At 37.5% G+C, this 25798-nt stretch overlaps 1 protein-coding gene across 1 annotated transcript in view; it reads right to left on the bottom strand.

Moving 5' to 3' along the window:
- The window catches only part of LOC308413683 (NACHT, LRR and PYD domains-containing protein 4A-like), a gene marked incomplete at both ends in the record, with an annotated part of 667338 nt that overhangs the window by 39977 nt on the left and 601563 nt on the right, over positions 1 to 25798 (bottom strand). The window lies entirely within an intron of this gene.

The following is a 25798-nucleotide window of genomic DNA, read 5'->3' as shown; positions in this document are numbered from 1 at the left end:
TTGAATCGATACCTATTCTACCTGTCAGCAAAGTCCTTCCCCAGTTGGGATGTTGAACAGGACCTCCCAGACATACTGAGCCTTCTCAAGTCTCAGGTCTGTCCTAAAACTAAGAAGCCCAGAAAAAGCACTGAGGGTAGTAAAGAAACAAGTCATGAAAGTCACCAGTCAGAAGAATGTCAGAGTCTTTCCAGTCAAAGCCAAACACTTGCTCATCACCCAAAAACCTCCAATGGGAAGAAGCTTTATGAGTGCAGCAAATGCGGAAAGACCTTTCGTGGCAAATACTCCCTTGATCAGCATCAGAGAGTCCACACTGGAGAGAGGCCGTGGGAGTGTAGGGATTGTGGGAAGTTCTTTAGCCAGACCTCCCACCTGAATGATCATCGTCGAATACACACTGGAGAAAGGCCTTATGAGTGCAGTGAGTGTGGGAAATTATTTAGACAGAACTCCAGTCTTGTTGATCACCAGAAAACTCATACTGGAGCAAGACCATACGAGTGCAGCCAGTGTGGGAAATCCTTTAGTCAGAAAGCTACACTTGTTAAACATCAGAGAGTTCACACGGGAGAAAGGCCTTATAAGTGTAGTGAGTGTGGGAATTCCTTTAGTCAAAGTGCCATTCTTAATCAACACCGGAGAATTCACACTGGAGTAAAGCCTTATGAATGTAGAGAATGTGGGAAATCCTTTAGCCAAAAAGCTACCCTTATTAAACACCAGCGAGTTCACACGGGAGAAAGGCCTTACAAATGTGGTGAGTGTGGGAAATCTTTCAGTCAAAGCTCCATCCTTATTCAACACCGGAGAATTCATACAGGAGCAAGGCCCTATGAGTGTAACCAGTGTGGAAAGTCTTTTAGCCAAAAGTCAGGCCTCATTCAGCATCAGGTTGTTCACACTGGAGAAAGGCCTTATGAGTGTGACACATGTGGGAATTCTTTTAGCCAGTGTTCTAGCCTCATTCATCACCAAAAATGCCATAACACTTAAGAAACCTCATGAAAGAAGCAAATGTCGACACGCCTTCAACTGAAGGCCTAACATCATTTAGCTCCTCCAAATCCTTACTTGAGAAAAGCCTTAGATTTATAGGAAGTTCCTCTTTGTTTTTGTTTTGTCTTTTTTTTTTTTTTTTTTTTTTTTTTTTTAAAGCACCATGACACTATAGAACCTTTGTAAAGGATACAACTACTGTCTGAGGTTGATATTCTTCCATCATCCGGGGAGTGAGATTCCTCAGGAGTTCAGGCATAAGGCAGGCTCAGGAGCTGGTCTGCCCCTTACCATTTCTGTCTGGACCAGTGTCTGTGGTAGAAGCCACCGTTCTCTACCCGTGACCAGTGATCACACCATCATGGTAAGGAAAGGCAAATTGTGCAGATTGCCTGGAAGAACTCTTAAATGGAGTATTTATGAAGAATTTGTCCCCCAGTTTTAACTGATTAAAGTTTGGATATGACTAAGCTTTCACCAAGAAATGAAATTTGTTGTCTGCTGAAGGTATCTATAATTTGCTTACCTGCTTCATTAAAAATGTAGTTTTTAATCAGTGTCATATATGACAGTTAGGGGAATGTTTCCAGCCTTCTGATTACCAGTTGGTCACTGCCTTCTCCCCATTGCTGTGGTTTGTACACTGATAAATGCCTTATTCCTAACACTACCTTTACTCTTAGAGCGTGATTTACTAAGTGAGAAGGCTGGAAAACAGACTGATTGCTCTAGGAAAGCATGGGCAGCTCTTATAGATGGTCTCAACTTGGTTTACCTCTGCAGGGACAGCAAAACCAGGAAAGCAACATCAGGAGTTATAGGGACTTCATTATGACAGCTTATGAATAACTGAATATGTATTCGTATATGTGAATATGTAGTTAGAAACTTTCTGTGGTCATCTCAAGAAGAGGTCTGCTATTATGATAAGCTCCAGGACTTGCGGAAATGAAATGAACTGGCTCTTTCTCTCAGAGGATGTCCTTAAAATGCCCATGATGGAGAGAGGCAGCTCATAAGGCTGAAGAAAGAATATGTCCCAATAGCATTTATTCCATAGGCGCCAGCCTATAAGATGACCACTCATGAGGTGATCAGAACTAGATGTGAACCATCATTGGCATACAGAAGATGGGTATCGTGGAGTCTTCAGCCCTCCAGATGGAATGTGGCTCTCCTAAAAATGCACCCAGCAATCTTGGTCTTCGGCGGTATTCACAGGACCTAAAGGTCTGTGTATGTAGAGTAGCTGAGGTCATTGTCAAAAACAGTATGGTTTTGTGGGCCATTGGATTCTGACTTGATTGTATATCTTCTGCCTTGTTATAGAGATAGGAAAGTATGCACATGGAGTTCCTGTAGTCTTAGGATGTAGCTGTTATTGCAGTCCAGCCGTCCTCTTTGCAGTCTGGTATTTTCGAAACTTCACTGCTATTCTTCCCTGCATTAACAAAAGGCTGCCCTTACTGTATATGAGGACAGAGTTCAATCATGCCTCCTGGTTTCCACAAAGAAGGAGTTCTGAGCTTTGTATTTTGAGTCACTTTTTATAGAATTGATTGGATTGCTAGTGAAATGTGGTCACCTCTATGATTTATTCCTCAAAAATTTTTAATATTCAACTTTGTGATGATGAACTTGTCTGTGACTTACCTCATACCTTGTTCCAGTCTTCCTCGTGTCCCCAGACTTACAAGTGTTCAATAGCTTATATTTAACTTACAAGAGTGCAAATTTGTGAATGAGAACAAAAGTTCTTTTTTTCTTAGATTTAACGTCTTTTAGGAATACATAATTATTTTGAGATTCATCACTGCTGCTTTTTAAATAACTTTGTACTGCTGTACCATGTTTGGTTTTGTAACTATACAACAATCCATTGATCTTTTTATTCATTCGGCTCTTGGTTGAATCCTTTCTTGAGCTGTTCCTTGTAAGACTACAATAGATATAAGCACGTGACTCAATATGCTTATAACATTTTTAGTTCATCCTGAGCCAGTAATTTAGTTAGTGTATGTGAATGCTTCCATTTTACAGAAAGTGTCAAACTGATATAGATTGATCTAGACCAGTGGTTCTCAACCTTCCTGATGCTGTAATTCTTTAGTGCAGTTCCTTATGTTGTGTGACCCTCAGCCGTAGAATTCTTTTTCTTGCTACTTCACAACTGTAATTTTGCTGCTGTTATGAATTGTAAATATTTGTATTTTCCTGTGGTCTTAGATGACATCTGTGAAAAGGTCATCTGACTCCCAAAGGGGTCATATCCCACAGGTTGAGAGCCACTGCTGTAGACAGTATGTGAACATGCGTACTAGTGGTTAATGTGTTTGCTTTGAGCCATTTTAAATAGCTGTATAATAACACATTGTGTAGTCTTAATTGCTTTTTTGGTGTTTCATGATACTGAGTATTTTTGTGTGTTTACTTGCCAATGATATGTTTTTAAGACTTGTTTTTCTGCCTATTTTCATATGTAAATTCATGTTGCTGACCTTTTCATTAATAAATAGATGTACACTACTAACAATATGTATTAAGGCTTTATTCATTGTTCAGTTTTTTTTGTTGGATCAGTCCTTGGTAAATGGAGCGAGGTGTTTTAAGTACTGACACAATGTTTTCACAGTTTTTCTCTTTTATTCAGTGTTAACAGTCACAGGCACTGTATGCTTTAAACATGGTCTCCGTTATTATTCCTGTCTCCTAAGTCTAGCCTTTTTATAAGAAGTAAATATTGTTTTAATATTTCTTAATTGTATTCCCAGTGTTGGCTAATTCCAAACTGTGAAAAATGACATATTAGCAAACAGTGAGTCGGGAAGGCATATGCAGTAACATTTGTTTTATCTTCTTTATATTGAAGCCGTCACAGAAGATAACCCGAGGATCATGAGTATGTAAGTAAAGCATTAGAAAGTGATGACTTTTGATTATCATTCTTGCTTTTTAACGATAATTTAATTGGGATGTAATTATCTTACCAAACTTTTATATGCATGTGCCTAGCTTCTGTTTTAATATACATGCTTAGAAACAGGTTTCCTGATTCCCTTTTTAATCTATCCCTCTGTATGTAAAATGGGTATTAGGATGTATCAAAACTTTTCAATGGATATTTTCATATATGCAAATAGTAAAGATTATGTGAGGAGGCTCTATGAATCCTTACAAAATATATGTAATTGACAATATATATACATATTACCAAGTAGTCATTGTTTATGTCTTATAGTATCATGTAGTCTAGGTTGGCCAGGAGCTCAGAAACTGAGAAAGATTTTAGACTCTGGATCCTTCTACTTCACCTTTCTAGTGCTGTGGTTACATGCAGATTAGGTAAATATCTAAGAACTAAGCTATATCCCAGTCCTAAAGTTTGATATTTCTCTAGATTCTGCTTTTGTTGTTTTGGTTTTATTTTATTTTTATTTTTCATTGTCCTGATGTCCTTTAACTTATTGTATGACCTTGTGAGTAGATACTGTATTACAGTTATCAAAAGAAATAGAACCCATTAAGGAGAGTAAGGGTAAATTAGATTATACAAAGAATGAATAGTTCCACAATGACTAGGAAGCCCAGAAATCCAGTGTTGCCATGTCTAAGAAGCTTGAAGAGTCAGAACAATGGGGCAACTGACCCACCCACAGGTCAAGTCTGAAGGCTTAGGGGCCTAAGGAATCATTATAGTCTACAGTCTAAAAGTTGAAGCCAGGTGGTGGCGGTGTATATCTTATTTCTAGTACTCAGGAAGCAGCAACAGGTACATCTCTGTGAGTTCAATGCTAGCCTGGTCTACATAATTTCAGGACAGCCAGAACTATATAGTGAGACCCGTCTCAGTAAACAGATGAATGAATGTTGAATGATCTGCAGCCTGGCGTCCTCACGTCACTGCAGATACAAAAAGAAAAGGAAAAGACCTCGTTAAGAGGAATCAAGCCTATTGGTTGTATAGCAGCTTCACTTTCCCTGGGTTTTGCTCTAACTCCCTAATGAGCACTAATGCCATCAATGTTCAGGGGAGTCTCCTCCTTTCTTTCTGATCTGATGCCCAATGACCTTTAGAAATACTGTCATTAATCTTCCAGAAAAACCAATGAGATTCCTCAGTGGCTAAAGCTGCTTGGCACCGAAATCACAAAGTACGTTCTCCCTGAGATCTATATGGTAGAAGGAAAAAAAAAATGACTTCTTCAAGTCACACACACACACACACACACACACACACACACACCACTAAATAAATGTTAAAAACCTTTCCCAGAAGTGTGCTTTTCTACCCATTTAACGTAACTAAGATTATTAATGACATTATTATTTTATTAATGACATTAATAAAAGGATCAATGGAATCTAGAGGCTGATTACAGTAGCACTCCAATGCACTACAGTGTGTCTGGGCTTTGTCTAGTTACAGGTGTTAAACACCATTTCCATACTGCAATTTGGAAACAAAAATGTAAGTGGTGTATTTTAAAGTCATAAATGGAGTGTGTTCTGTTTTAGAGCAGTCCAATCTGGAGACAAACAGTAATCTTTCATGGCAGTTACATAGTTGACACTACTTGACGAAGCTTGGATATATATGTATGACACAACCAAATCAAATATGATAGACAGATATGGTATCAAATATGTTATAGACAAATATGATAGACATGTAAAATAGCTTATGTAAGGTGGATTAGAAATCCTTAAGACACAATGTCACACATTGATAACTACCAGCTTTCTAAGATTTTACCTGTGGTATATAAACTGAAGAAAGCCGTATATGCTTTAATCATACTGGATACTTATAATCCCTCCAACAGTTGACTTGTGACAACAGCTGCTAATCACTCTTACATCTCCCCATATTGCTTTGGTTTCTCTGTCATGCAATTACGATGCTTGATTCTTTCATTAAGCCAAGCCTAGCATCACTTTTGGTCTGATTTGTTAAAAAGATTTTAATTGTTTTGGTTGTGCGTATGGGAGTGTGCTCATAAGTGTGGGTGCCCATTGGGTCCCCAGCAAGCTTGAGTTAGATAGGTATGAACTGAGTGAGGTCTGAGAACCGGACACAGATCCTCACTCTTAGATTCTGAACCATTTCACTACCCCACAGTGTGTTACAAATTTGTAGTGATAAATTTTGGACCCATTAAAAACACAGGTGAATATGGTTTTGTTTTAATCCCAGGTGTGGGTTGTGGGACTGCTTCAGTTTGGCCTCAGCCATTAACTATGATTATCTCTTCATCTAGGAGGGGGCATAATTTTTGGCAACTGCAGATAATTTAATTATTGGGACTCTGGGGAGTGAATGAATGCTAGAGCCTTTCGAGAGCCAGACTTGCTTGAAAAAAGGAAGAAGTGCTGCTCTCCCTGCTGGGCCTGGTTGCTGTTGTAGTTTGACCAGAAGAAGTTGGAGATATATTGACGTCAAAGATTGAAGTTGTCCCAAGGAACCTAAGGACCCTAATTAGCAGGAAGTATTTTATGTGTTGGCTAAAAGAGGTGTCCACCCCATTCTGTTCTAAAGTTTTGCTCCTACCTAGTGTTGTGGAGTTGGAAGGGATTAGGGTGGAATAAGGGTTGGGAGGAAGGTAGAGCTATAGAGACCCAAGAAAATAGCCACAAATGCCAACAATCACCTCCTGCCCCTGTATGACTGTGATTGGCTCTCCGCTTTTAAGCCATGTGTCAAGTGTAAGTTCTTTGGGTGAACTAGGACAGCACAGAATAACAGAGTTCGTGCTTGTGAAAGCCTTTGTGCATGTGGAGATGCAGGCGATTCTTAGAAGTCCTGCCTCAGTAGACTCTGAAGTGATCACATAGGTGTGGAATTATACAAATTAGTGCACACAATCAACACTAGAAAAAATTGTCCTCATTCGATCCAATAGTACACACTGGAGAAAGAACTTACTAGTTTAAAATATTAATATATTTTATTTCATTATTAGAAAAAAATGAATGAATGAAAAATAAATGAATTAATAAAAGTATATACATATTAACAACTGAACTGTCACTTGAAGGTTTAAGCAGCTCACATAGCCAGAGAGTCTCTGCTAACCAGCAGTTGTTGACCATTATACAAGCTGTCACAGGGAATTTATGAATCTTGTAATTTTTCTGACTTTTGCAAATTTTATTAGCTTCTCAAGTCTTAGGAAGCTTCTCTCTGTCTCCTCCCTCCAGGATGGAGTGTTTTGACTGAAAGGAGGTGTCTATGAAGCAGACTCTTACTATGAAACCCAGCCTGGCCTTGGTTCTGTTGAAACACCCCAAGTCTTGTGGCTGTGCGTCACCGTGTCCAGTTGTCTTATTTGTCCCTTTTGTAACTAACACATTGCAGCATTCCATACAACATTTCAGTTTTCCTACGTCCTCCTTTGCTTGAATAGAAGTTATTTTGTGACATGTGCCTTTGTCTATTATTTTCAAATTCATTCCACCCACATATGATCGTTTTCTGAGATGCAGTAGGTATTTAACACACATTTGCTGGATGCAGAGAAAAAGCACAAGAGTCTAGCAGCCCTACATATGGTCACCATTTTGCCAACACTCAATATTTTCAAGAATTATTCCATTTGGCAATATTACTCATTCTGTAATTTTAATTTAGGGACCAAAATTTTGCTATGTTACTCAGGCTGACCGAGTAACATACGGTGATTGAGACAAAGCACTGCTGTGAATCCAGATTGATCAGAGGGATGGCCTGGGCTGACATCGGGCATGAGGTCCCGTGTTTCATAAGCAGTGCTCAGAGTAGGATTGAACCAGGGAAAATAAGTTATCCGCATTTACCCCTGGCTGTCATTGCTCAGTACTCACACTCACATCTTTCTTTCCACATGACTTCCCCACGTTCAGGAGGCAGAGGCTTCAAAGCAGAGATCCTACCAATGAGCATTTGATAGGCCTGTAAGCAGAGTATAGGTGGAGGGTCACAAATGGGTTCTTTCCACAAACATTCACACCCTGTGCTTCCCAGCACTGACTCTTATATGTCCTTATAAATCTATTCTAACATTTCCTATGAAAGAAAATCATGATAAATTAAATAATAATATAATAATCAAAATTAATCTACACATCACTCATGGTAAAGTGAGTTATCACATTGGCTTATTACCACAGTCACTCAGAACCGCCCAAGATGGGCTGCATTTTCTTACCTACAGTCACGCTTACGTTACAGTGACAGGACTGGACCATGGCAAGGAACACTATTAACTTTTCAGTCATTTCTTAAGTATGAAATTACTCCAGTGCCTTCTCTGTCTATTCCTACAGCAGTTTCCTATTAGCAGACCTGATACTTACCCAGGCTTCTCTTCTTTGCAGACTCTCTAGGCTGAAATACAAAATACTCACCAGCTTTCCTGCTGTAGGAAGTGGGTGCACTGAGCATGTGCAGACTCACTCACTAATAAGCAGGTCCAAGGGAGAGCCAGTTTACACCTGAGGTAGAAACCTGTGACGCTCTGACCTCACCTCTGTCTGGAACAGCAATTTTCCTTTCACTTTCAGTGGCAAAGACAGCGCTGGCTTTGGCAGCAAGATAATCTATGCAATTCTTCAGTTTGTAATCAACAAAAAACGCTTTAGAGAGAGTTTCTTGACAATTTATCCAAAGGAATAAGATGTTTTAAATACTGTTTTCATGATACCTAAATGCTCCCCAGGTCTATTGTAGAAGGTGCGAGAATCTTTGAAGACAGATTCACGAGAAAGTTCACGAAGTCTTTGTGGTAATTTGGACTTCAGTCTTCTCTGATTTCTTTTAATACGAATCAAAATAGTTTAGTTTTAGATTTACAATATTTATTACGTAAAATGTTTGAGTACTTCATATAGGCATATATGTTTTACTCAAATCTATAAGTGATTGTTTCCTTTGAACTCTTTTCTTAACCACCCCACCACAAGTCCCATCAAATTTCATGTGTTTATTAAAACAATCAAACAAAAAACTAAGTAGCAATACTCATATGTGCCTAGAGTAGAAGCGTGATTAGTCACCAAAAGGCTGGAATATTAAGGGAATCTGATAAAATTAGCTCTTCATCTAGGAGTGGCACATCATGTCTCCACTCAGCCAGGATTTTTCTAGGTTGAATTTGTGCAGGTTTTGTGCATACAGTCACAACAAGTAAATTAACATGTACAAAACTGCTGTTCTGTCTCAACCAAAGCTGTTTACTAGGACTCACCTACCAGCATGAAGTACCCAATCCTTTTCTGCCTCTGCTTTCATGATGGCTCCCAAGTATTCGAAGGAAGAGGTTTGATATAGATATTCCATATTTTATCTGGACATTTCAGAGTCTTTTCTCAGCAATTCTCTTAGTAATTACCGTAGTATGACAGAAAAGCTTCTCTAATAAGGGGTGAGAATGGTATAAAGTTATACCTGGTTATAAAGGTAAGAATGAAAGGGTGAAAGGTATCTCTGAGTATAAAGGTAGATGTAGGGACAGTTTGTTACTATGTCCTTTCAGCAGCATAATAGTGCTAAGGTCTTCTCTGGGTGATAAACCGGCCTCTTAAGGTCAGTACTTATCTTGTTACAAGATAATTTCATTTCTGTTTCCTATAGAACTCATATCTGTTTCACAGAATATGACTTGTTCCACACACTGACCCTGTGTCTCTATCTTGACCTCCATCCTTTCTTTGTAGGTAAGTTGCTGTCCCCATCCCTCCACAGGGTTTCTGTCTGACTACTGAAAATTGTCTCTTCAGGCTATTGTCTCAACATATCCCCACTGTTGGGCATTTCAGCTAAGGTCACACAACTTGGTCCTGGGAATCTCCCCCTTCCCAGGCCTCTGGGACTTTCTAGAGATTCTCCCAACTACCAGTCTTTGACAGCTGTGTATTTCCATTACTTTCCTGGCTCTCTGGGCTGCTAGACTTTCCTCATACTTGATCCTGCCACCCTATTGTTATCCTCTCCCCAATCTCACTCAGGCCCCTTTCTCCCTCTGCTTCCCATCACTATTTTTAATCCCCCTTCTAAGTGGGATTTAAGCATCATCATTTGAGCCTTTCTTCTTCTTTTAACCTTCTTTTTGTCTATGAGGTATATCATGGGTATTCTGTATTTGTTGGCTAATATTTACTTACCAGTGAGTACAGTGTACATGTACTTATGGGTTACCTTAATTAGAATATTTTCTGGTTCCATCCATTTGACTGCAAAATTCATGATGTTCTTATTTTTAATAGCCGAATAGTATAGTATTCCACAGTGTAAATGAACCATATTTTTCTATCTTTTTTTTCTTTTTTTTTTTTTTTTTTTTTTTTTTTAGCTGAGGGACATCTGAATTGCTTCCATCTTCTGGCTCTTATATATAAGGCTGCTATGAATATAGTGGAGTATGTGCCCTTGTTATAGACAAATCTTTTTTCTTGCTTTGTGTTGTACCTAATGAATATGGTGAGTTTCAGATGTCCATGGCAGAAGTATCAGCATATACCACCAATCTAAGATGCATTTATATGTTCCTGTGAGAATGTATTTTTTATTCTTTTACCACTCCAGCCATGGGTAGAGGACCCTAGCTGCCTGACACATAAAAAAGTGGCAAAATAAATTTTCCATCAAGTTATTTTCTCTGGCATTTTTGGTCAACTGTATAGAAAAGTAACTAATCCATATCTGATATACCAATGTTATTAAGATGTGTAATCAAGAACTTAAAGTGTGTTAAATACAGTTAAGAAACATAAATAAATTTTCTCTGGTGTGTTGTCAAAGATATGTTTTCCTGAAGCAAGAAACCTCTTGCTTGCCTCTGCTATACCAGTTATAAGGACCACAACTTACAACTGACAGGAACATGGTATAGATGCCTCCTCAAAGGCTCTACCAGAGTCATACTGATGAGAATGCTTGCAGATAACCATCAGACTGCATGAGGACCCCAATGAAGGAGGAAGAGAAAGGACTTGAAGGAGCTGAAAGGGTCTGCAACCCCATGGGAAGAACAAAATTATCAACTAACCAAACCCACCACAGCTCCCAGGGACTCAAACACCAACCAATTAGTTCACACAGAGAGACCAGTTGTCCCAGGTGCATATGCAGCAGAGGATAGCATTTTCTGGTATCAGTGGGGGGAGAGGCCTTTGTTTCAGCAAAGGCTCATTTTCCCAGTGCAGGGGAATGCCAATGTACTGAGGTAGGAGAGGGTAGTTGTGAGAGGGAGCACCTTCATGGAGGCAATGGGAGGGGGAGGTGGATGGGATTGGGGAAGTGGATAACATCTGAAATGTAAATGCATTTAAATGTAAATGCATGTAAAAAATGTTCAAAAAAGAAACTGAAGTGAACCTTTACAAGCAACTTAACAGCACACCTGAAAGCTTTCAAATCTGAGAGAAGCAAAAATATTTAAAAGGATTAGAGGGCGCTCAGGGCTGAAATCAACCAGTTAGAAACAAAGAGAAAGATACAAAGAATCAACAAAACCAAGGACTGGTTCTTTGAGAAAAACAAGATAGATAAATCCTTAGCCAAACTAACTAAAGAGCACAGACAGTATCCTAATTAACAAAATCAGAAATGAAAGGGGAGACAGCAGAACCTGAGGAAATTAAACAAACAACAACAATAACAAACAATCACAAGCTACCACAAAAGGCTATATTCTACAAAACTGGAGACTCAAGATCAAATGAATAATTTTCTAGACAGATGCAATGTACCCAAGTTAAACCAAGATTAGGTAAACTAAGCAGTCACATAATTACTAAGTAATAGAAATAGTCATCATAAACCTCCCAACCAAAAAAAGCCCAGGCCAGATGGTTTTAGTGTAGAATTTCTAATGACTGTTAAAGAAGAGCTAAAACCAATATTCCTCAAACTATTTCACAAAATAGAAACAGAAGAAACACTACCTATTTGATTCTGTTTCCACAGTTACTCTGATATCTAAACCATACACACAAAGAGAACTTCAGACCAACCTTGATTATGAATATGAATGAAAAATAGTAAAATCTAGCAAATGAATCCAAGAGCACATCAAAACAATCATTCAACATGACCAAGTCGTCTTCATCCCAGGGATGCAGGGTTGGTTGAATATAAGAAAATTCATCAATGCAATCCACTACATAAACAAACTCAAGGGAAAAAAAAAAAAAAAAACACATGATCATCTTACTAGATCTGAAAAAGCATTCGACAAAATGGAACACCCCTCTTGTTAAAAGTCCTGAAGAAATCAGGAATTCATGTCATGCACCTTAACATAATAAGAGCAATATATAGCAAACCAACAGCCAATATCAAATTAAATAGAAAAATGAGAAGCAATCTCACTAAAATCCAGGACAAAACAATGTTTCCCACACTTTTCCTAACTGCTTAATATAGTACTCAACATTCTAGCTAGAGCAAATAGAGAACAAAAAATATCAAATAGGTACAAATGGGAAAGAAGGAAGTAAAAGTATCACTACTTGCAGACAATAGGATAGTAAATATAAGTGACCCCCCAAATTCCACTAGAGAACTACTACAGCTAAAAAACAACTTCAGCAAAGTGGCTGGACATAAAATTAGCTGGAACAAATCAGTACCCTTCCTTTATAGAAATTATAAACAGGCTGAGAAAGAAAACAGAGAAACATCCTTCACAATAGCCAAAAGCAGAATAAAATAGTTTGGTGTAACTCTTACCATGCAAGTGAAAGATCTGTACAAGAACTTCAAATCCCTGAAAAAAGAAATCAAAGATGACCTCAGAAGATGAAAAGCTCTGCAATGCTCATCAATTGGTAGTGTTAGCATAGTGAAAATGTCTATTTTACCAAAAGCAATCTGCAGGTTTAATGCAATCTTCATCAACATTCCGGCACAATTCTTCACAGACATGAAAAAATAATTCTCAACTTCAGATGAAAAAACAAAATACCCAGAGTAGCTCAAAAAAGGTTAGGGGGAATCATCATTCCTGTCCTCTACAAAAAACTGCATGGTGTAGGTATAGAAACAGATATGTCAATCAGTGCCCGAGAAGTAAGCCCATATACCTATCAACACTTGATCTTTGACAATGAATACAAAAACATACAGTGAGAAAAGAAATCATCTTCAACAAATGGTGCTGGTCTAACTGGAAGTCTATATATAAGAAAATGAAAATACATTCATATGTATCTCCTAGCCCAAATCTCATGTCCAAGTGGATCAAGGACCTCAAAATAAGACCAGATACACTGAATCTACTAAAAAAGAAAATGGGAAAAAAGCCTCAAAATCATTGGCCCTGAGTGAAATTTCCTGAACAGAACACCAGTGACTCCGGCCCTTAGATCGGTAACTGACAAGTGGGACCTCATGAAACCAAAACGCTTCTATAAAGTAAAATGCAGCATCAACAGGTTTCATTTCATTGTTTCATAATTCAATTTTTTATTTATTAATTTGAGACAAGTAGCTACAATAAAATGAATACTTAAAAATATACTTCAACAAAGAGAAAAATATCCCCACAATGAAAACTTTAAAACACAGAGAAAACAAAACAATATTATAGATGATCAAATTTCATGTTTAGACTGACAAATTTAATATGGTGAAAGAGATAAACATTCAAAATAAAACAAAATTCCCTAGGAACTCAAAGGTCAGAACAGCCAAGGAAGCAGACAGGCTGACTGCAGTTCTTCACCCCTCCCTCAGCTCCCACAGATCTAATCCCAGTCATACAGCACCCCTGCAGCACACCACCGAGTCTCCCCTTGCATCATCTATGGTATATCTTCTCCTCTTCTTCCTCCAAGTCAAATCCCCACTTTCATACCTAGCCCTGAATCAGAGCACATGCTTCTGGTTCTTCTCAATATCTGCCCTCATTCTCAGGTGATTAAGCCGGTAATGGTAAAGCACCTGCCTTTTTACTCCTCCCTCTTAGCCTATCCCCATTTCTAAATGTTAAGTCCAAATACCTTGGAATCCTATTTTATCTTGAACTCACAGTGGCCATACCTATTAATTTGTTGGAAAAATTTTCCTACAAGACACTACACAGCCAACACACTCTTCTAAGTGTTAGAGGGGATATAGCAACCAAGGAACATCATATCTATACAACAAAGACTGGACCATATTTTTGCACCTAGACTCAATTTCCCAACCTTACATGTGAAAATGACAGTGTGGAAACATAATAACCTGAAGACAATATACCTCCACTAGTGCCCAGAAACCCTACCACAGGTGCCCTGAATATTCCAGTATGATTAAAGCACCGAAAAATACAGTAGTTTAATGAATGTGATTAATGTCTTTAGTGAACAGATTAATGAATTCCTCAATGAAATCTTTGACCATACAAGCACTGGAAGAAATGAATAAAAAGCTTAAGATATCAAAATGGAAATGCAATAATTGATGAAAATAAAAACTGAGAAAAACATGGAAATAAAAAATTTAGAAATTCAAACACTACGCTCAAAAGTAACCTTTCCAACAGAACAAATATATGTAAAATAGAACCTCAGGCTTTGAAGACACTATAGAAGAAGTCAAAGAAAATCATATATCCTAAAAAAATAATCCTGCAACAATATCATTCTGGATTTTCTACACTATAAAAAGACCAAATCTAAGAAAAATAAGAGTAGAAGAAGGAGAACGGAAGATAAAACACAAAGAATATATTTTTTTAAAAACTCATAAAAGAAAATTTTCCTCACCTAAAGTAGGAAATATGAGTCAAGGTACAAGAACAAAAACCAACAACAAAGAGAAAGTACAAGGAGAGAACGTACTCTAGGCACATAATATTCAAAACAATGAACATATAGAACAAAGAAGGAGAATTAAAAGCATGAAGTAAAAGAGACCAGGTAACATATAAAGGTTGGACATTGACATCTTTCAACATCAGTGAACCTGATACCACAATAAAAAGACACAGACTAACAAGATAAATGCAAAACAGAGGCCATTATATCTAAGTAAAACATTATATCTATATCTAAGTAAAACATCTTAACTCCAGGGATGGAATTCTCTTTATTATAAAGGACATAAAAAGATATTCCAAGGATCTAAGAAATAAGCAGGTGTAGTCATTTTATCATCTGACAAAATAGCCATTAAACCAAAACTAATCATAAGAGATAGAGAAGAGTGCTATAAAATCATATCACACACACACACACACATACAAACAAACAAATCATCAACATAACACTCCAATTTATAACATCTATGAATCAAATTCAAGGGCACCCAAGTTTGTAAAGGAAATGCTACTACAGATTCAATCACTTACTGAGCCCAGCAAATTGACTGTGGGTGGTTGTAGCACCTCATTTTCAAAAGCAGACATTATTCAGACAGAAACGAGATACAGATAATGTAGAGATAACTGGCATTATAAAACAAATAAACATAATGCATACAGAGCATTTCACTCACATGAAAAGAATAAACATCCTTCTCAGCACTTCATGTACCTTCCTCAAAATTGGCCACACATAAGAAAGAAAGCTTATCTCAACAGACTAAAAAGAAATTTAAAAATGCAAACCGAAGACTCTATGGTCATCACAAGTAAAACAGCACCAACAACAGAGTTTAAAAATCATAGAGACCAAAAAAGTTACTAATGAATGAAAAATGCTTCAAGATTAAAAACTAAGAAATGAAGATCTTCAAGCATTGAATGAAAATCTATATACAGCATACACAAACTTTGGGACACCGTGATGGTGGTTTTGAGACACATTTTCACAGTACAGAGTGCCAACATTAAGAGAAAACTAAGAAAACAGAAGTAATCTCATGTTGGTAACTTAAAATACACATGATTGATCTAGAACAAAATGCAGAAATCACAACAGTAAATATTCAAACTCAGCGCTGAAAGCAATAAAATAGGAACAACATCAACAGCAACAGCAACATCAACAAAGAAAGCACAAAGAATCAATGAAACACAATGTTGCTTCCATAAGAAAATGAATAAAATTGGCAAACCCTTAACCAATGAATTAAAATGCCGATATAGAACATCCAAATTCACAAAATTAGAAAACAAAACCGGGACATAAGGACACATCCATTGTACATCTGAGAATCTTGTGGATGCACATTAAAATCCTATACTTCAGCAAACTGGAAACTAAGGTTAAATCAAGGTGAGGAACACAACTTAAACAAACTATGATGAAATACATGCAATAATTTAATTCTCCAAAACAAAGAAAGAATCACAACAACAACAAAACCCCACAATGCCAAAACAACAAAAAACCTTGAAAAACCCCTTGGCAAGATGATTTTTGCATAGAATTCTTCCAAACGGTCAAAGAAATGTTAATGTTAATAATCTCCAAATTGTTCAACAAAACAGAAACAAAAGAAGCATTGCCTAACTTGTTTTATGAGGCCAGTTACCCTAATGTCAAAAACACATAACCACATAAAAAAACAGCATAAAAGAAGTGCGGAGCAATTTCTGTCATGGACAGATATGCAAAAATTCCCAATACAATATTTGCAAATAAAACCCAAAATCACCCAAAATTTCATAATCACGATCACATATACTTTATCCCAGAGAGGTGGGAATGTTTTAACATATGAAAATCAATAAATGTAATTCACTATATAAAGACACTGAAAGGAAAACATATGATCATATCATTAGATGCAGAAAAGGCCTTTGACCAAAGCTAATATCAGTGTAATAAAAATTCTGGAAATATTAAGGATATGGGGGACAGAGCTCAACCTAAAAAAAGCAGTTAAGACCAAGCCCATACCAACTTGCATTTAAATGCAAAAAAAATGTAAGGCACTTCCAAGAAACTCAGGAACAGAAGACTGTTGTCAGGTCTCTGAATATCTACACAACATACTTGAAGCCTTCGCTGGAGCAGTAAGACAGCAGGAGATCAAGGAACTGAAAATTGGAAAAGAAGTCAATGTATTTTATTTATTGATATGATAGTATAAATAAGGGACCCTAAAAATTTCAGTGGTTACCTCCTACAACTGATAAAACAAATAGGAGGAAAGAATTAACTAATAACGTTTCATAGTCCTACTATATACACAGGGCTAAAGGACTAAGAGAAGTCTTTCTCCTCTCTGAATATTTTATATTATTTGAAGCTCATGCGGAAAAAAAAACTTTTCTCACTTATATTTCTCCCCTGCTTCTATGAGGGTGCTCCCCCACCCACCCACCCATCCACACTCTTCTGCTTCATCACCTTGGCATTCTCTTACACTGTGGCATCCAGCCATCACAGGACCAAGGACCTTTTCTCCCATTGTTGCCTGACAAGGCCATCCTCTGCCACATATGCTACTGGAGGCACGAGTTACTCCATGTGTGCTCTTTAGTTGGAGGTTTAGTCCCTGGGAGCTCTGGAGTGGGGTTGGTTGGTTGATACTGTTTTTATTCCTGTGGGGTTGCAAATCCCTTCAGCTCTTGAACTCCTTTCTATAACTCCTCTTTTGGGTACCCCATTCTCAGTCCAATTGCTGGCTGCAAGCATCAGCCTCTGTATTTGTCAGGCTCTGGCAGAGCCTCTCAGGAGACAGCTATATCAGGTTCCTGTCAGCATGCACTTCTCATCTGCAATGTTGTCCGGGCTTGGTGACTGCATATGGGATGGATCCCTGGGTGGGGCAGCCTCTGGATGGCCTTTCCTTCAGTCTCTGCTCCACACTTCGTTTATGTATTTCCTCCTGTGAATATTTGATTTCCCCTTCTAAGAAGGACTGAAGCATCTGCACTTTGGTCTTCCTTCTTGAGTTTCATAAGGTCTGTGAATTGTATTTTGAGTATTCCAAGCTTTTGGGCTAATAGGGCTAATATCCACTTATCAGTAAGTGCATGCTATGTGTGTTATTTTGTGATTGGGTTACTTCACTCAGTATTGATTTTAATAGCTAAGTAGTACTCCATTGTGTAAATGTACCTCATTTTCTGTATCCAGTACTCTGTTGAAGGACATCTGGGTCCTTTCCAGTTTCTAACTATTATAAGTAAGGCTGTTGTAAACATAGTGGAACATGAGTCCTTGTTAGCTGTTGGAGCATCTCTTACGTATATGCCAGGAGAGGTATAGATGAGTCTTCAGTTAGTACTATGACCAATTTTCTGACTGATTTACAAAGTGGTTATACCAACATGAAGTCCCACCAACAATGGAGGAATGTTTCTCTTTCTCTACATTCTCACCAGCATCTGCTGTCACTTGAGTTTTTGATCTTAACCATTCTGAGTGCTGCAAGATAGAATCTCGGAGTTGTTTTGGTTTGCATTTCCCAGATGACTAAGGATGTTGAACATTTCTTTAGAATTTAGGTGTTTCTTGAGAATTTGATATATCTCAGTCGAGAATTCATTATTTAGGTCTGTACCCTTTTACCTAATATTACCTTTCATGTTATACTTCTAATTTTTATAATGAAGTTCTACTCATATGCTTTTGCATAAATAGATGTACACAAATAGAACAGGATCTGCATATGAAGTAAAATATGAATTTTTTTCTGAGTTTGGGTGACCAGGCTTAATTTCATCTATTGTCAATCATTCAATTTTTCTACATATTTTGTAATTCCATATTTCAGAATAGTTGAATTATAATCAATTTTAAATTTGTTAAGTTAATATTTCTTTATCTGTTTATAGATATGTAGAAAGACTATTTAATTCCTGCAGTAAACAGATCAGCAACAATTATAGATATGGAAATATTATCGCAGGATAATATGAGGATCACTGAATATAAACAAAGGAGTGGAACAACTGTGTCAACTAATACTTCCTTTTGAATGTTTTCAGAGAGCACACAACTGAACTCCATAATGGCTGTATTAATTTCTTAAAGGCTGTTTAGATGAAACTATGGCCAAACTGCACACATACAGAACAACAACAAAGGAAACTTATAATCAAATATGATTGATCACAAAAACACTCTCAAAGAACTATTAGCAAACAATGCTCAAGATCATGTCAAAACCATGATCAGTTTTCAATGGATTTCTATACTAGGTGAAATATATTATCCTGTGTTTTATGCTCCTAGTGCAGGCTATACCATTTGTCATGGGTTTTGGGCCTCCTGACAAAAAGAAAATAGTTAATGAAAAGCTATGTTTTCTGTTTTCTTCCTATTAGAATTTAGATCCCACAGGCTGTCTGTGAAATCTCCAAGCAGCCACCTATCCTAACTGGATGAAGGCCACGAGAAGCTCAATATTATTGACAGACCCCTTTCCTGGCTCCTTTGAGTATAATAAGGTAGGCACAGCCTCCCAAGTTTTGAGTTGAAAATTGAAATTGACTTCACAGAATATCATAAGCTCATGCAAGCTACTGATTCAAACAGCTGAGAAACTCCCATATTCATTTTGGCTAATCTTAAAAAAAAAAAAAAAAAAACCAAGGTACTACTATTTAATTCTCTTTATTGATCCTTTGGGGAATTGTGTGAGTTAACAACTGAAAACCAAGCAAAATTTACCATGTAAATATTTAAAATAAGATTAAGAGATTTTATTCTATATCTTGTACAAACTGAGGCTGGGCATGACAGGGTAATGACTCATCAGATTAAAGGGTCCAAAAGAATGGAAAACATAGACAAGTGACATGAGTGATATTCATCAGCCACACACTATGATTATGAACAAAAGCAAGGCACCCATTTAAGTTTGGGGACAGAGTATAACATGTCAGAAAGGAAGATACTAATAACAGAATGTTCTACACGGTTCTTAATACTAAGAGTTTCTGCTGGAAACATGAGTGCTACAAATGTGTTGAATTGTTTGTCTGTGTACAGAATGACAGTCATGGAGCCATTGGAACAGGCAATGAGCACAGAAAAGATTTCAGAACATACCACCAATGCTGCATGGAGTGAGTCATTGATCATCTCACTTTATAATGGAGCAGTACTCAAAAACTATGTTTCTTGTCATGTTCATTCTATATCTCTGGACAAATATATCCACAAAGAAAATGAAATTTATAAACCTGTGCAAGGCCCTGAGAAAAAATATGGAAGAGTCAATTACTTTGCTGCCTTGGCCTTTTGAGCCTTACAACAGGATACCCTGTGATGCTCAAGAGATAGGTAGTGCCAATAGAGACAGAACAGCCAATTCTTTGAATGTCCAAAGTTAATCTGCAAGTAAAATCATTTACATACTGTTTTAAACCAAATGCTGCCACTATGTAGGGCATTCCTATATAGAGAACTACCAAGGCACATCGTGCCATTTGGTCCACGAGAATCAAATCTGTGGTATTTAATGTATGTTTTCTATAGTAGGCTAGATTTTAGATAAGAAGAGAGAAATTAATTAGAATTCCAGTTGTAATCTGTAATAAGAAAATGATTGTCATTGTCAGATCCCAGAAGTCCAATCTGTCATTGGGCATAATTCTCTTTCGATTTTAGCCACACTCATTTTTTTTCTGCACAAAAAGAATGAAAAGTATTAATAATATGAACACTCTAAGGAATAGATTTATGACAAAAATAAGTATTCTAATACATAAAATAATACAGCTTAAGAAAGATCAATAATGTAGGTTCAATTTCAGTACTATTTTTTATAATTTTCTTATAATTCTTATAATATTTTTATTGAAGAACTTTATTTTAAAAAAACAAAGATAAATGTACAAATTTTAAGCATTTTTTAAGGTTTGATACTCTGCATTAAGATCTTACTAGTTACAATGAGCAAAAAGTACATGCAAAACAGGATGTAACCCGGAATTAGTCAACATTTTCTTAGTGTGTAAGGATTGAGCCTAATGTTTTTTTTTTTTTTCTTGACTTCACACAGTTTGTGAGTTGTTTCTGGGGCAGTCCGAGACTCTGGGGTTAGCATCCCACTATCAGTGACTGCATATTATGTCTGTTTTTTTGTGACTGGGTTATCTCACTCAGGATGATATTCTCTAGATGCAACCATTTTCTTAAGAATTTGGTTAAATCATTGTTTCTGATGGCTGAGTAGTACTCCATTGTGTAAATGTACCACAATTTTTGTATCCATTCATCTACTGAAGGACATCTGGGTTCTTTCCAGCTTCTGGCTATTATAAATTGAGCTGCTATGAGCATTGTGGTGCATGTGTCTTTGTTGTATATTGGAGTGTCTCTGGGGTATATGCCCGGAAGTGGCATAGCTGGATTTTCAGGTAGTACTATGTCCAATTTTCTGAGGAATCACCAGGCTGATTTCCAGAGTGGTTGTATCAGTTTACAACCCCACCAACAGTGGAGAAGTGTTCCTCTTTCTCCGCAACCTCACCAGCATCTGCTGTCATCTGAGTTTTGGATCTTGGCCAGTCTTACTGGCATGAGGTGGAATCTCAGGGTTGTTTTGATTTGCATTTCCCTGATGGCTAAGGATGTCTAGCATTTCCTTAGATGTTTCTCAGCCATTTGATATTCCTAAATTGAGAATGTTTTGTTTAGCTCTGTACCCCATTTTTTAACAGGGCTGTTTGATTCTCTGGTGTCTAGCTTTTTGAGTTCTTGGTACACCTTGGACATTAGGCCTCTATCTGATGTGGAGTTGGTAAAGATCTTTTACCATTCTGTTGGTTGCCGTTTTGTTTTCTTGACAATGTCCTTAGCCTTACAGAAACTTTGCAATCTCATTAAGTCCCATTTGACCTTTGACCTTTGAGCTTGAGCCATTGGTGTTTTGTTCACAAAATTTTCTCCTGTGCCTATGTGTTCTAAGGTTTTCCCTATTTTCTTGTCTAAAGCATTTGCAACATTCTCTGCATTTGTAAGGTTTGTATCCTGTGTGAATTCTCTGATGAATACTGAGTTTGGATTTTATGGGAAAGCATTTGCCACATTCACTGCATTTGTAAGGTTTGTCTCCTGAGTGAATACTCTGATGAATACTGAGTTTGGAATCTTTGAGAAAGCATTTGTCACATTCACAGCATTTGAAAGATTTCCCTCCCGTATGAATTTTCTGATGAATTCTCAGATATCTTTTGTCAGCAAAAAATGTGTTACAATTACTGCATTTGTACAGTTTCTCTCCTGTATGAATCCTCTGATGAATATTAAGATGGGATTTTTGACTAAAACATTTGTCACATTCACTGCATTTGTAAGGTTTCTCTCCTGTATGGATTCTCTGATGAATTCTCAGATGGCTTTTGTCATTAAAACATTTTTCACAATCAGTACATTTGTAGGGTTTCTCTTTCATATGAATTCTCTGATGAACTCTCAGACTACATTTGTGGGTAAATGATTTTTCACATTCACTACATTTGTAAGATTGCTCTCCTGTGTAAATTCGGTGATGAGATCTCAGCCACCTTTTGTCAGCAAATTATTTGTCACATTTGCTACATCTGTAAGGTTTCTCTCCTGTATGAATTCTCTGATAAACACTAAGATGGGACCCTTGGCCAAGGCATTTGGCACATTTAATGCATTTGGAAGATTTTACTCCCCTATGAAATATCTGATACAAACAAAGATTCAATCTTTTGGAAAAACATATCTCACATTCATGACATTTGTTAAGGTTCTTACCATTGCTGTTTTGTTTCAGAATCAATTCATCATTAAAGAAAAAAATGTTAACAAATTCTCTACTATTATGCTCTTTGTTTTCTATGTGGACACTTGAATTTATGCTAGTGATAGTGCATTCAGTTGAAGTCAGTATACAGTCTTTATATTTGCAAACTTCTCTGATTTTCTCAGTTTCATGCCCTTGCAGGTTTGAAGATTGCAGGGAGGCATCTTGGTGATTAATTTTATAAGGTGTTCTTTGGATGGATTCTAGTGTCATTTTGCTAATTCCATCCCATTTAGAAATCTGTTCTTGGACATTCAAATGCTCATGGAATATACCTAAGACCTTCCCATGTTTTCCAGATATGAAGTGATTTTCCACAAACAATACATTGTTGTAATTCTCCAATATCACATCCATGTACAGTGACCTCTGAGCAGAACTGAGACACTGCCATTCCTCTAGTGTGAAGTCCACAGGACCAACTGCTGAATGTCCTAGGAGGCTGGCGCAGCAACTGCAGGTTAAGAAAATTTTCAGTTACCTCAGATACAGAGGACTCATTTCCCACCATGACTTCCTGACCACGAGACTGCAAAGATAAGTCTTATAATTTTTATATGTGTGATTATATGGAAGTGAGTTGAACCCACAATACTATAAAAGGACTCACAACAGGTTTACAAGAAGCAGGTATGAATGAAACTCATGAGGATTAGGAGCACACAAGATAAGAGAGTAGGAAAACTGTACATGTAACATATGATCTATTATTGTTAATACTGGTACATGGGACAAAGAAGAAATGGTTCAACCAATACGCTGAATAGAAAAAAGAAACTAAAAGATACCTGCTATATTGAAACTTATTAAAATTAGCAACTAAAAAGTGAAAGAAATTTAAAATGAACAAAACATGTAGGAAAGAAATAATTGACAACACCAAACTTGAGTCTAATTCTGGAAATCCAAGAAGATCATGGCCTGTCTTGTGCATGGCAATGAAACCATAGTGGAAAACTGGTCACATATGGTTATATTAAAGTAATACTAACCTACATGCCAACAATCTCAGACATTAGTATAACAACCAAAAGAGTTTCTTTGTATCATAGAAAAATAGTAGCATTCTGAATCTAGTAATATTTTTGGGACTTTCAGCTTGCATTTTACCCACTGTTCCCATTAACATCCTGACAGGAGTCAACTAGTAGAGGCTAAAGCTTACAGATGATCTTCTGAGATGGTTTCACTATAAACGGTAAAACTCTGATGAATGAGCCATTGTAGGCAAAGTCAAAGGTACTACATTTTCAGAAGGACTGTGGCTACTAATATGTGTTTTCTGCTTTTATGTATTTATTTATTTATTTTATTAGATACTCTCTGTATTTACATTTGAAATGTTATTCCCTTTTCCCACCCTGCTCCCATCCCCCCAATCCATTTGTCTCCACTAAGGTGCACTTGATCCTAATCACCCTCTCCACCTCAGTTCCTTGGCATTCCCCTACATTGGGCAAATGTGCCCTCATGGGACGAAAGACTTCTTGCATTGATGCCAAATATTGCTATCTTCTGCTACATATCCAACTGGAGGCATAGGTCCCTTAGTGTGTGCTCAGTGGTTGGTGTTTTAGTCCCTGAGAGTTCTGGAGAGCTTGGTTGGTGGATAATGTTCTTCCCATGAGGTTGTAAGCTCTTTCAGCTCCTTCAGTCCTTTCATTAGCACTTTCCTTGGGCCCTCGTGTTCAGTTCAATGGTTAGCTGCAAGCATGCTCAGCTGTATCTGTATGACCCTGGTAGAGCCCCTGAGGAGGCATCACTATCTGATCCCTGCCAATAACTGTTTCTTGGCATCAGCAAAAGTGCTTGGGTTTGGTGGCTGCAAATGGGGTGGATACCAAGGTGGGCCAACCTCTGAATGATCTTTTTTTCCTTCAGTCCCTGCTCCTCTATTTGACCTTGTATTGCTCCCATTAGTGTTTTTTTCCCTCCCTTCTGAGAAGGACTGAGGCATCCATATTTTGGCCCCTCCTTCTTTTTGAGCTTCTTAAGGCCTGTGAATGTTTCTTGGGTGTTCAGAGCTTTCTGGGGCTGGTACCCATTTATCAGTGAATGCATATCATGTGTGTTTTGTAACTGGTTTACCTCACTCAGGATGATAGTCCCGAGTTCCATCTATTTGCCTAAGAATTTCAAGAAGTCATTGTTTCTAATAGCTGAGTAGTACTCCATTGTGTAAATGTACCACATTTTCTATGTCTATTCATCTGTTGATGGCATCTGGGTTCTTTCCAGCTTCGGGCTATTATATGTAAGGCTGCTATAAAGATTGTCGAACATGTGTCCTTGTTATACTTGGGGCATCTTGGGGTATATATACGGGAGTGGAATAGCTGGGTCTTCAGGTAGTACTATGTCCAATTTTCTGTGGAACCGCCAGACTGATTTCCAGGTGGTTTTACCAGCTTACAACCCCACCAATAGTGGAGGAGTGTTCCTCTTTTTCCGCATCCTTGCTATCATCTGCTGTCATCTAAGTTTTTGATCTTAGCCATTCTGACTGGTGTGAAGTGGAATCTCAGGGCTGTTTTGATTTGCATTTTCCTGATGACTAGAGATGATGAGCTTCTCAGCCATTCACTATTCCTCAGTTGAGAAATCTTTGTTTAGTTCTGTACCCCATTTTTAATAGAATTGTTTAACTCTCTGGAGTCTAATTTCCTGTGTTCCTTGTATATATTGGGTATTAGCCCTCTATCAGATGTAGGTTTTGGTAAAGATGCTTTCCCAATCTGTGGGCTACCATTTTGTGTACTTAACAGAGTCCTTAGCCTTAGAGAAGGTTTGTAATTTCATGAGGTCCCATTTTTTGTTTCTTGATCTTAGAGCATAAGCCATCAGTGTTCTGTTCAGGAAATTTTCCACTGTGTCTATGTGTTCTAAGCTCTTCTCCACTTTTTCTTCTATTAGTTTCAGTGTACCTGGTTTTATGCATGAGTCTTTGATCCCGTTGCACTTGAGTTTTGTACAAGGAGTTAAGAATGGATCAATTTGCCTTCTTCTCCATGCTGACTGCCAGTTGAAACAGCACCATTTGTTGAAGAGGCTATCCCTTTTTTTAATCAGATGTTTTTAGCTCCTTTGTCAAAGATCAAGTGACCATAGGTTTGTGGGTTTATGTCTGGGTTTTCAATTCTGTATCATTGATCTACC

The sequence above is a fragment of the Micromys minutus genome (genome assembly GCF_963924665.1).
Source record: "Micromys minutus genome assembly, chromosome: 32".
NCBI lineage: Eukaryota > Metazoa > Chordata > Mammalia > Rodentia > Muridae > Micromys > Micromys minutus.
The sequence above is the reverse complement of the archived record's forward strand: the minus strand, read 5'-3'. Positions and strand labels throughout refer to the sequence as shown.